Source organism: Carcharodon carcharias, chromosome 13, assembly GCF_017639515.1.
Source record: "Carcharodon carcharias isolate sCarCar2 chromosome 13, sCarCar2.pri, whole genome shotgun sequence".
Lineage (NCBI taxonomy): Eukaryota > Metazoa > Chordata > Chondrichthyes > Lamniformes > Lamnidae > Carcharodon > Carcharodon carcharias.
Window position 1 is genome coordinate 104522828 of NC_054479.1, and position 13650 is coordinate 104536477.

The 13650-nt window shown below is 41.0% G+C and overlaps 1 protein-coding gene and 1 long non-coding RNA gene across 9 annotated transcripts in view; one reads left to right on the forward strand and one right to left on the reverse strand.

Annotated features, from left to right (window-relative positions):
- anks1b (ankyrin repeat and sterile alpha motif domain containing 1B) overlaps positions 1–13650 on the reverse strand; it is an 865501-nt gene that overhangs the window by 830501 nt on the left and 21350 nt on the right. The gene's annotated exons all lie outside the window — the stretch shown is intronic.
- Positions 48–13342, forward strand: LOC121285981. The gene is made up of 3 exons (XR_005944864.1): positions 48–125; positions 3267–3370; positions 13221–13342. It is a non-coding gene; the product is annotated as an uncharacterized LOC121285981 (long non-coding RNA).

Consider the following 13650-nt stretch of genomic DNA (forward strand, 5'->3'; position numbering starts at 1 on the left):
CAATTCCCAGCAAACATGTCTGCCTACAACTCCCAGCAATCCACAGTCTAAGTCTCTACAAACAACATCAGTATCCACAAAGCTTGCAGAAGGACAAATGACTTTGGGAAAAAGGAAAGCTCAAGGTAAAGCACAAGCTCAGGATTTACCTCAAATCTTTCCAACAGGAAAACCAAATTTAAGGAAATTAATTTTCTAGATTGGAAAAATGATTGAGGGAGAGCACGGGAGGGCGAGGTACAAGAGGTGGTGAAAGAAAACAAGACAGAGATAGGATAAGAAAAAAAGAGAGTGTGTGTTTGAGAGAGATGACTGGGTGATGGAGATAACAAAGAGAGTGGGCGAGAGTGTGTGCCAGAGGCATACAGAATAGGACGCACAATGAAATAAAAACCATACATATACAGAGGAAATGATAAAGATAGAAACAGTTTGAAATACATACAAAAAAGGAGGGAGGCAGAACAAAGACTTACGGGCTGGGGCAGGGGAAAAGGGGGTGAGAGAGAAAAATGAGAAAAAGTTGGTGCCAAAATTAATTTTAATCAGAATCATGTTTAAATATTCCCATGTTCTGCTGCTCTCAGACTGTCTGAAACTGAAATAGGTTTCTAGCTGGCTAGCTTTACAGTTGGCAAATACTCAGTTTAAAATTAGTATTTGGATTAAATTGCTGGTAAGTGGAGTCAGTACAGACTATACAAGCAGTCATTTTTAATAACCAGCTGGAAACTTTTCATTCTTAGGGTGATCAAGAGAAGCAGAATACTTACACTTCAAAGCATGTGCTGAGGTAAATTCTGGAAATGTTCAATGGTGACAGCAAGATTTGCCAGTTGACAAGCCTCTCTCAGTCACTTATTTGAAATCAGTGTGATGATATGGAGTAGAAATATGAAAGGAAAATGCAATAATCAAGGGAACGGTAAAGATCAATTTTTGGGAACATGGGACAGAATCACAGAACACAATCCCAAAAAGACTGGTAAAAATCTTTCAATACCATGTAATAAAACACGATTTGTTTCAGTCACTATGCTATGTATTGTACAATAGTATAATGTCCATGTTATAAAAAAGTCTATACTGACTTGCCATCAGCAAAATAACAGAGGAGACATTAGTAATACAATAGACATACTTCCAGTTCTTACTTCATCCAAGAACATAACCATTTGGGTCATACAAACTCTCCAGCGCAGAAAATACTAGAGTCAAATTATCAGCAGACTTCACTAATCTAATCATGAGCTCATCCAGTGTTTACCCATCAGTTACACTTTGTAATCTTAAAGAAGCATGTGAGCCAAACTTTAGCTACAGAACAATTGGTTGTGTTTTATATGGTATAATGCCTCTGCCCTTATAAACTAGGACAACGTCTGACTTTCAGTCAGCAGTGCCGTGGGAGATTTGCCATTAGTAAGTTATAGAAACTATGAAAATATCAGCAAGTGTTATGACACAAAATATAAACAAATTCTAAATAAAACAGAAAATGCTGGGAGAGAAAAAAAAAAATCGGCAGGTCCGGCAGCATCTGTGGAGGGAGAAACAGAATTAATGTTTCGAGTCTGTATGACTCTTCAACGTTCGGAAGACCTGCCAGACCTGCTGAGTTTTTCCAGCATTTTCTGCTTTTATTTCAGATTTCCAGTGCATCCGCAGTATTTTGCTTTTATTTTATATTATACACAAACCCTACATCAATTCCAGGCAAGGGTAGGCACGCAGTTAAATGCAGAAGTCCAAAAATTGCTGACCAAGGTGAGCCACAAAAATGACTTGCCGCTGTCTGCCTCACCATTGAACGTCGAATACCATGACATTGCTGCATTAGTGGATATGAATTAAACTTAACACAATAATTATGCCTTGTCCATTTTAGTTGAAATACCCTCTTAATGTGATAATTTTTTTATTGCTCCTGGTCAGCCTCTCTGGAACTGAAAATTAATTACAAATTTGGAGTCTCAATCCTTCAGATATAATTCAACATTTTAAAACTTTTTATTTTTTCTATTTTTTTTAAGAACTATTCCTGGGTATTGGAATTCAATCTTGCTCTCACTATTTTACTTTCTGACTTGATTTGACATTGAATTCACCAATTCTAATTTACACTTATTTTTCAGCCCCATGTCCAGTTAGGACTGCAATCCTTCGATCTGATTAAGGTAATGCAGCTGCTGTCCTGCTTTCCTGGCTGCAACGCTCACTTTCAGCAACTTACCAAACAAAAATGTAAAAAAAACTTAAAAACACACAAGGGCAAGTCTCACAGCAGACACTGTTAGATCCATTCCATGGCAAATTATGATTCATTATGTCTACTTATTGCACTTTATTGATGAATCTAATTTCACATTTGTAAAACATCAAACAAGCAGCAAGAAAATTCTATTTGTACCATCACACTCCCCGCGTCACAATTATAGGGATATTTAGCGAAGCAAATTTCTTGCAGCCAACTGTTAGAAGAGATTAATTGCTCATGAACCAATGTTTTTTCTTGAAAAAACACCAGTCATTTGATAAGTACAGATTAACTCTCCTGCCAGAGCCAATGATTCAAACAGAATAACAGAAAATTGAGTGAATAAATAAATGTCAAAGGAAGAATTATGAACTGGGAAGAAAGCAGGAACGGAATTAATAGAAAAGCAGACACACTAAAGCCCCCATTTTAAAGAGATGGAATCAGGCAGACAGGAGTCCAGACAAGCAACACTGAGGGACTATGTGGGAAGGGGGATTAGGGAGATGCCCAGCGACCAATTAAAGAATGGGTGTAGTGGTTTGGGGCAGTGGATGTCACTGGAGGCCTATTATTTCCTTGCGGGACTCAGAAGGACAACTTCTCCGGCCCCACAAGGAAGGTAAAATGACTTCTCTTTTGGGGGAATTAGCTGGCCCTGACTCTTCTGTTCATTATTTACACCAGATGAAAAAGCTACAACCAATTCCTCCCCCAAGGCCCGTGGCTAAAATAGCTGCCAAGCCTCAATATCATTTGAGCCTGAATTGTACATTTAAAAGGACAATGCTGGTTTAAAATCATAGAATTGTGGGATCAATGCAGGATTGGTGGGAAAATCCAGCATGTAATTTTAACTCTGTCGAAGTTCTGTCGAAGGGTCATGAGGACTCGAAACGTCAACTCTTTTCTTCTCCGCCGATGCTGCCAGACCTGCTGAGTTTTTCCAGGTAATTCTGTTTTTGTTTTGTAATTTTAACTGTTCACTTCCTTCCCAATTTCTTCTCAGCAAGCAGAGTTAAACCTGCAATGTCACAGGAAGTCAAATATATATGCAAAAGCAGACCTGCAGCTTCAAACGGCTGACAAGCCTTGAGTGGAGGCCTAGAACACGTACGTACACTCCAAGTATAGGCCGTGTCTTATGGTGATTGAAACAGCTGACACGCACTTGACTCTAATGCTTAAGGAAACGCCAACAAAAAAAGAAATGCAAGCACTTCCTCTAGTTTTTTTGCAGAGAGATGGCAGGTATTTGGGATATAATCTGTTCCTAAATTGTTTATACAACCACAAGGACAGGACTTCTCACTTTTCCTCCCCTCCCCCACCGAAGTTCATTAAAATACTGCTCCTTGCCCTCACGGTTTATAGCTCCCACCAACAATTTTCATGCCCTCTCCTTTGTTCAATCTTATCCCACCCATTGGGTAGAACCAGGATTGATGTTAAGGGATGGATCTACTAATAACATTCTGATTTTGCTTTTTCATTAATTTCTACAATATTCTTTCTTAAAAGTCACCTCAGTTATGCCAAGACAAAGAAGAAATATGTTGTAATATTAGAAGTAATGAGAAAGTTTAAAAGGTTCAGTCAGCAGTAATAACTTTACATTGGTGAGCTCAAAGGCTTAGAAAATATTAAGGCTGTAGGGTACAAAAGGTAGAGTTTCCTGGTGGTAAGCATGCACATCCACTGAGAGTAATTAATGTTAAATTAATTCTGGAAAGTAGGATTAGGCTGGATGGCTCATTTTGCAGCCAGCGCTGACTCAATGGGCCAAATGGCCTCTTTCTGTGCTGCAAACTTTCTAAGATCCTACTCTATGAATATTCCAACCCAGTCATGTGCTTTGCCAGTTTTTCCTTGGTTACACATAAACCTCAAAGTGGCAATATAATTTGGGAATCATTTGTCTCTCTAATGCTCTATGGCAAGGCCCCTACAGCCAAGTGCTGCAAGAGCCCTTCCATCGCACAGATTGTTTCACCAAGTACAAAGCCAATACTGTCATCTGAGGTGAAGGATGATTAAAAAGTGCTCAGGTAGTCCATTGGATTTCCTGGACATTTTACAAACAAAGCACTGAACCATTTTTAATGTTATTAGATAGTGCACCGCAACGTTTGTTATCTCCAACACAAAAAAAACAAGTGAGGGTGAGGCTTGCTTCACTCTAACACAATTTTACCATAACTGAGGCTTCAAAATACCACCAGCAGCAAATTCAACCACAGATTCTATTTTAAATTATTCTGATTTACAGTTCTAAATGTGGAAAGCCACCAGTTCAGCTTCGTCAATGCTGATGACCACCAATGTCAATTGATGAATCAAGAGAATTCACACAATAGATTGTGTTTCAGTAAAGTACAACTGTTTTATTAATACATGAAATTCAAATATGCTTTATTGGCCTCACTGCCCACAAGAAAGGACTACCAAAAAGGCTGCTACTTTTTCAAATACAAAGAATATCAACAATGAAACATATAAAAATGTAAATGTAGAGCCGAAAAATCTGCAGGCAACAATACACAGCAATCTAACTACTCAAGCTGATCATAGATAATCACAGCAATACACTAACTTTCTGGGAAAGAGAACCTCACATTCTCAGTATTCTGAATCAGATATTTGTTTACATAACGGTTTTTGCCATTTACTCCTCAAAGAAAATAGAATAACAATGTTCAGAAATTCCTCTATAATTGCTAGCCAATAATACATAAATATATGTTCAACACTTCATAAATATCAGCGCCCAAATGAGTATGTTGGAGTTCTTAACTCCCCATTTTCTGGAACAATCCAACAAGAACACACAGTCCATGCATTGTACAAAGTGAAAGAATGAAAAAAGAGTTTATGATTTATTCACATCCACTTCCTCAGAGTAGCGCCATCTGAGAGGCAAATGAGAATAAGGAGATACCTGAATAAGGGGCTTAATTTTGCCTACAAGATCAAGAATAAGGAGTGCTTAAGTGCTGCTACACAATTGTGGGTAGGGTGGAGGAAGAGAAGGAATGGGGGGTGTTAACGTAATGTAAATCTGTAGCAGGATGCCACCTCTGGTTATGATATTCAGGTCAGACAGTCTTCCAACAGAGACAAGAGAACACATCTGCCACAGTTCAAAATGTGCTGAGCTTCCAATACCCCTACTGCACGCCCCAAGTGTGCAGGAGGAGGTTATTCATCTGCTTCATCAGATTACTCAGAATCCAATTACACAATGGCTGAAGCAGGTTGACTCTCCAGTTAATCCACTCAACACACTGGTGAGAAACCATAACACTCCTCCTAGCATCTCTGGAATGTAGCCATTCAGAGCTCCCTTGAGTCCTCTGAAGGTCAGTCTGCAGGACTCGAGATCAGCATCCAGCTCCACTATGGCACATAAGACATTTCACTCAGGCTGTGATCCCTTGTAGGATCCTTCGAGTGATGGGTCCTCCCAAAGCTTGACAACCAGTCCTTTTGTACATTCTGTAAATGAAACAAATGTACATTGTTTTAGAACAAAATATTATTAAGTTATTACTTTTTTTTAAAACAGTATTCCTTTACTTGTGTCAACTTGACTTATTTTGTAGCATACTTGCCTAGAGGTCAGAAGAATGTGGGTTCAGCCCAGTCCCAGAATGAGCATGTAATCTAGGTTTCCACTCCAATTCAATGCGTAGGGACTATTAATGGTATGCTAATTATGTTGTTTAGGCTATACAGGTGAAGGGCATTGTTTAATTAAGTGCTTTGAGTACATAAGTAGCCCCTTAAAGGGGATCCCCTATCAATTTGTCTAATTGGCTTATTTGATTAATCAGTCTATTTAATTTCATGGGTACTCAAGGGAAGAAAAAGGGACTTGCCTTTTTGTTAGTGCCCCTTTAAGAGGCTGTCAATGAATTAGTCAATTTGTTTATTTTTTTGGTACTCAAAAGTATAAGTAGGGTATAGTGGGGACACTGTGGGAGGAGAGCTGTGAGACTGAACTAAGTCAATAAACTCTCTGCAATAAAGAAAAAAATGTGCATCTTTGTTTCTGCTTCACCAACCAGTTTAGATCCTGTTAACAGGGAATGTTAGCATCTCAAAAGTGCCCTCCTATAATTAAGTTTATGCCACAAAATTTTAGCAGAACAAAGCCTTGAAGAGGGCATTCTCTCATATCATACTGCGGTTAGGAAGAATTTCTTCTGAGGGTTTGTTGATCTTTGGAATTCTCTAACCCAGAGAGCGTTGGAGGCTGGTTCACTGAACATTTTCAAGGTCGTGTTAAGACAGTTTTTTGACAAGGGAGTCAAAGGCTAAGTGGTGGTGGTTTGGGTGTGTGTGCACACGCACGCATGCAGGCAGAAAAGTGAAGTTAACAACACACAGACCAGCCATGATCTTACTGTATGACAGAGCAGGCCTGAGGGGCCAATAGGCCTGGTCATGCTCCTATTTATGGTCTTATATTTATTTAAAAAATTAAATTTTCACATCTTTCATTTTGCTGGTGGGAAAACAATGGCCTAGAATTTGCTGAAAATATAACTAATCTATAATGGTGTTGAGTCTACAAATAACCCAACAACCTGGTCACAAGGAAGAGATATGCTGCTGCACAGTTACCCTCATGAAAACAGGAGATGGTTGTCAACCTCCCCATGAACTTAAAGAAATTGCTGCATTTGCACCGTTAAACAAATTAAACTGATTGGAAAAGTTAGGACTGGAACTAAACAGTCGAAGGAGCCTTTCAAGGAGTGGATTTATGTTTCTGAAATGCACTCAACCTCCCTGGTCCAGAAAGGTAACAACTGAAACTGTGCTGTCTGATGCCTGCAGGTTCCAATTTTTTTTTATTATTATTAGTTTTCCTTTCAGTCTCCTTTCATCTCTCTGAATCTGATTTCTTTCTTCATTCCTCTTTCTGCATCAAATTTGACAAATGCTCTGTTGCTCCTGTTTCCTTCGCAATCCTTTTTTTTCACCACAGATTAAAGGAGACAAACCATTGGCCCCATTGCTCACCAAGATCCTGGATGCCCTATTATCAGCTGCTCCTTTCAGCAATTTGCAGCACAAAGAAAACAATACTAACAAATGGGGGTGATGGCAGCACACCGCTGGACGCTCTGCTTCAGCAAACTTTGGGCCAATATTTGTTTGTTATTTGTACTTCATTTCTATACCTAGGGTATTGTAATACCAAACTCACAAGAACAAAATGTGTTTCAATTATAGATTAAACTGCATTATCCTCCAAGCAGAATCCCTTTCACTTTGGCGTAAATATTCCACTGTCATACAACATAACAAATTGACTAGCTACCTGCACGTCCCAAACTAAGCAACATTGCTGGAAAAAACCATTGGTATCTTCATTGTGCATCAGAATGTTCAAAATAAGATTTTACTCCATGAGTTTGATCAGGTATCAAATATTACTTGAACTCCAGGATAGCTAGTTGCGAAACTGAAGCTGTGACTTTTTCATGACATTTACTCTTTGAAAATTAACCAATGTATAGAACTACTTCAAATCTGTCAGTAGCTCTACTGCAGATGTCCCTGCATTTGCCAGCTATTCTATAGCCTTTCCCATAGCATTGCTTCTGATCCACGAATCAACACAGCACTCATACAGGGAACTGACTCATCCACATCAGTTGTCATCTGCTCACATTTTCAATGACTCCAATAACACTTACTTCCCAGAAAACACAATTCGTTTATATACAGATCACCCGATGACCAGATCTTATCCTCATCAGCTGAGGAGAATACACTATTCGGCCCTACGTACAGAAACTTTAGGCTCCTTCTGTATACCATGACCACCAGCTCACCCCTCATTTGTGTTCCAAATCTCTTCTGGAGGCTGCGCTGGGCAGCGCCGTTCAAAGTTAAGTTGAGGAACAATGTGGGTTGTAGGGTGCAGCATTCCACCAGGTGGCAGGCCCTGACCCAGCTTTAGGTGATGCACCGAGAAAGTGAAGAAAAACAGATTACTTCACATCTTCCAACCTCAGTCGGCCCACTTCTACCTCCCACCTAAAATCCACAAACAGGACTGTCCCCACAGACCAAGCGTGTCAGCCGGTTCCTGCCCCACAGAACTCATTTCTTGCTATCTTGACTCCATTCTCTCCACTTGTCCAGTCTCTTCCCACTTACATCTGCGATTCCTCTGACACCCTACATCATATCAACAATTTCCAGTTCCCTGGCCCCAAACACCTCTTCACCATGGACGTCCAATCCCTCTACACCTCCATCCCCCACCGGGATGGTCTGAGGGCTCTCCGCTTCTTCCTCGAACAGAGGCCCGAACAATCCCCATCCACCACCACTCTCCTCCATCTGGCTGAACTTGTTCTCTCACTAAACAATTTCTCCTTAAACTTGTCTCATTTCCTCCAAATAAAAGATGTGGCTATGGGTACCCGCATGATATGTTATGCCTGTCTCTTTATGGGGTATGTGGAACATTCCTTGTTCCAGTCCTACTCAGGCCCCCTCCCACAGCTCTTTCTCTGGGACATCGATGATTGCTTTGGTGCCGCTTCATGCTCTCCATCTGGACCTGGAAAAATGTTATCAATTTTGCTTCCAATCTCCACCCCTCCATCATTTTCATACGGTCCATTACTGACACTTCCCTTCCCTTCCTTGACCTCTGTCTCAATTTCTGGTGATAGACTGTCCACCAATATCCATTACAAGCCTACCGACTCCCACAGCTACCTTGACTACAGCTCCTCACACCCTGCTTCCTGTAAGGACTCCATCTCATTCTCTCAGTTCCTTCACCTCCGTTGCATCTGTTCTGATGACGCCACTTTCCAAAACAGTTCTTCTGACATGTCTTCCTTAACTGAGGTTTTCCACCCACAATGGTTGACAGGGCCCTCAACCATCTCTGGCCCATCTCCCGTGCATCTGCCCTCACACTTTCCTCTCCCTCCCAGAGCTACGATAGGGTCCCCTTTGTCCTCACTTAGCACCCCACCAGCCTCCGCATTCAAAGGATCATCCTCTGCCATTTCTGCCAACTCCAGCATGATGCCACACCAAACACATCTTCCCTTCATCCCCCACCATGTCGGAATTCCGTAAGGACCGTTCCCTTCGGGACACCCTGGTCCACTCCTCCATCACCCCCTACAGCTCAATCGCCACCCACAGCACCTTCCCATGCAACCGCAGAAGGTGCAACACCTGCCCCTTTACTTCCCCCCTCCTCACCATCCAAGGGCCCAAACACTCCTTTCAAGTGAAGCAGCACTTCAAAAACACTTCCCTCAATTTAGTCTACTGCATTCATTGCTCCCAAAGCAGTCTCCCCTACATTGCCAAGACCAAACGGAGACTGGGTGACCACTTTGCGAAACACCTTCGGTCCATCCACAAGCATGATCCAAACCTCCCTGTCGCTTGCCATTTCAACACTCCACCCTGCTCTCCTGCCCACATGTCCGTCCTTGGCCTGCTGCAATGTTCCAGTGAAGCCCAATGCAAACTGGACGAACAGCACCTCATCTTCCGATTAGGTACTTTACAGCCTTCCGGACTTAAACATCAAGTTCAACAACTTCAGATCATGAACTCTCTCCTCCACCCTCACCTCCTTTTCGATCCCCTTTTTTCTCATAATTAATATATTTTTTTTATATATTTTTCTTTTCCCACCTATTTCTCTTATTTTTAAATTTATTTCCATCCATTGTTTTACCTCCACCTTTGAGCCTATTTCAATCCCTTCCCCCCAACCCACACCCACTAGGGCCATTTGTCACCTGCTCATCCTACTTTCTACCCTTAATGTCACCATTAGCACATCCTTTAGCTAATATCACCACCATCAACACTTCTTTGACCTTTTGTCTATGACATCTTTGGCAATCCCCCCTTTGCCTCCACCTATCACTGGCCCTCTATCTGGCTCCACCTGTCCCACCCCCCTTAAACAGCTTACATGTCACCTCATTTCTATTTCTCTTTAGTTCTGATGAAGATCATACGGACTCGAAACGTTAACTCTGTCTTCCTCTCCACAGATGCTGTCAGACCTGCTGATTTTTTCCAGTTATTTTTGTTTTTGTTTCAGGTTTCCAGCATCCGCAGTATTTTGCTGTTATTTTAGATTAATCTTGATGCTGGCTCTTCAACTGTAGATTGCCACTGAATGAGTGACATAGGATTCTTGTTCAGTGCATGTTTTGATGGCAATGATCGAGAGAGATTGCAGGATTGGAAAAAAAAGAATTCAGAGCAGGACCAAATCTTGAGCTCCAGGTGGCATCATAAACTTCAAACTGCCACAACTCCCTAAAAGTGCGTCAGAGGATTGAGGTTAAGGCCCCCCTTCCCTCTGCACAGACCTGGTGAAGTCAGTAAAAAAGGGTCTTGCAGCAGTACCCCACTGTCTTCTGATGAATGCAGTCGGTCCTGATATTTTTTTTTGCTTCTTGCCAAAGTGCTTTAACTGACATAAAAAAAAAGAGGATCTTTCTCCTCTGCCACATTTGCTTCAGCAAGATCACAACTCCCTCATCCTGAAAACTATGGTACCTACTAGCATTGTTACTTACAGATATGCTTGAAAGTTTGGATCCTGTACCTTTTGAGGATACAGCAATGTTCCTTTGAAACTGATGAAGTACTGCAAGGTGCATTCATGCAGTCTAAAAGACGAGGCTGAAAGTTAAGAACCATTGACGCTTGGAGTTCACTCGCACAGTAAAAAAATTAGCTTGAACCTGTAAATGCAGCCTGGTACAGCAAACTAATTGCTGGCCACTGCTAAGATCACAACACCCAACACAAAAATCAGAGACATTGGAGACCCAACATGAGAAAGCTCCTTTCTACTGCTGAATCACTCCAATGAGGGGTTACAGATACACACATTCCATTGTGAATCCATGTCAAGAGATGGCTATTTTGGGGGGGGGGGTGGGGGGGTATAAATGGGTTTTTGTGATGCTGTAGTTTTTCACTACGATATATAATATTCACCATGCTCAATGAGATTATAGGTAATAGGACTGTATAACGTCTACACACCGTTTTCTCACCTGTTCATGTGTATCATTTTTAATGCATTGTGGAAGGCATGATATATAGTTAACCTCAGTTAACCATGTGGTCTGCCTCCCTACACATCCGGTTTCAAAGCTCATGCTTGCAATATCTTATTTCTCTGTGCACGCACTTCCTAGAACTGCTTGCCTTACAACTTAAAGCATGGAGGTTGTCTGGCACAGTGGTAGCATTGCTATCTCGGAACCAGAAGCTCCAAGTTCAAATACCCGCCAGGGCTTGGCTATGGAAAGAACATTTGTGCCGCAGCCCAATGGGCCAATAATCAGCCTACAAACCCTTCCGCCACTTCCACTCTGCTCCCCAAAAGGGTGTGTGTGAAGATATGCTAAAAACTGCTTAAAGCATGTACATGCTTACAGCAGCCCGATTTATGTACCCAAGTTAATGTAAAACATTAAAACACAAGGTATCAGCATCTTACATTTTACATTTACATTTTACCTGCTAATTTTTCTTCCCCCGGAGATTTTCTGCTCAGCAACTTTTAAGGATCTCAGTACTGTGGAATGGAACAATTTTCCACTTTAGACAAACAGTTACCACGAGCAGTCCCTTATTGGGTGAAGCACAAGCCAGGTCCCAAGAGAAGCTCTCAACCTTGCACAAGGTGCTTCAACCTTACAAGAACATCTGCCATTGTATCAATGTTAAGTTTCCAATTCACGTTCCGGTTATCCTCATGTCTGAACGACATTCTCAATTTAGTGCTAATTTGTCATGAGCTGAAAGATACGTTGTACTTTAGAGCTATACGAATTGGGTTGAGAATTGCCCAAACTCAATTTAAATATGCTCTTTACAACTAAGAAGGGAAATGATCTCGGAATTCAGTGTAATCATAACACAATATTGATTTCAATGTACAAGATTGGAGGAAACTCAAGCTAAAGTGACTCGTGCCCATTTTCATGGAGTGCTTCAATTTCTACAATCTTTTATGTTGGTTCTCTGAACTCTTAACCTGTTCAGTATACACCTACTCCTCCAATCTGAAAGACTGTACAACATAAACTTTCCGTACTGACTTAAGTTCAGAATGGGTGTAAATTTGTATCCTAAATTTTAGGCACACATTTTTTAATTTTACACTCAATTCAAAGATTGGCAAACACAAAGCAATTCACACGGTTGCTCACAAAGAGTCTAGTTTTTGTGAAAACTATTTAAAACAAACTTCTTTAAACGTTAAGAATAAATGCACAGGGGAAATCATTAATGCGAATAGCAGGTAAACATATTCATGTCTTAGATACCAAACATGCCATTTAGGGTGCATTTGATTTGAATATGATCAATTGAGCAGGCGTATCACTCAGAGCAACCAGATGTCTTCCACTGATATTCAAATGATCACTTTGTAACAGAGTTTTAAAAAAATCACTGCAAGAAAAAGCAAGGGGACAAACAGAGGAGGAGAAATGGCAATCAGGTTTTTCTTTAAGAATCTGGCCTTAACAGAAATTCTCAAAAAAAAGCACAGCGCTACTTGCTTTGGCACCACAGAACACCCTCCTCTTGACATCTTTCATTGATGACTATTTACCTTGCACATATACAGCACAAAACTATTCCTTTTTCATGCTCATTAATATAACCTTAATTTCTTCTAACTCTTCCACGACTCATCTGCCTTTTTAAATCCTTACGTTTTCAAGGAAGTCCTTACTAGTTACGACCAAATAATCTTAAATCATCTATTGTGGTTCCACCATTCCAAGACTAGAAATACTGTGCTTCAGTCACGTCCTTGACAAGATGAGTCAAACTACACGTACCATTAAGAGCCTGATGTGACAGACATTAAAAATTTTTCCTTCTGATATGTTTTTCAAAAAAAGGTCTGTTTTTCTTGTCACAGCAGATAAAGTCAGAGAAAAAGCAGCACAGCACAGAGAGACAGTGCTTCTTCTATACACATCCTGGTTCCAATTAAGGAGGTGGCTGTCAATATTACCAACTCAAGCTTTTGGACCATGACATCAACATTCGGTATGCAATCATGGAATTTCTAGGTTCAAAACCACGGCAATGCCTTGGCCAGAGTCGACTTACCGACCATGCAGCACCCTTTACTCCTGTAATATGAAATAATGGACCTGAACATCCAAGTAGTAGCAAGCATAGTCAGATTGCCACTAAAATCCGACCACTCCTTTCTCACCCAACATTCCGACTCAGGCCAAGCAAGAACTGTCCAGTGCAGCAGGTTCCGGAGGACTTGTGTCAAGGGCTAGAATTGAAAGCAAGGAAGCCACGCCCTTTTCTTTTACTGCACTAGCTGCCATAAA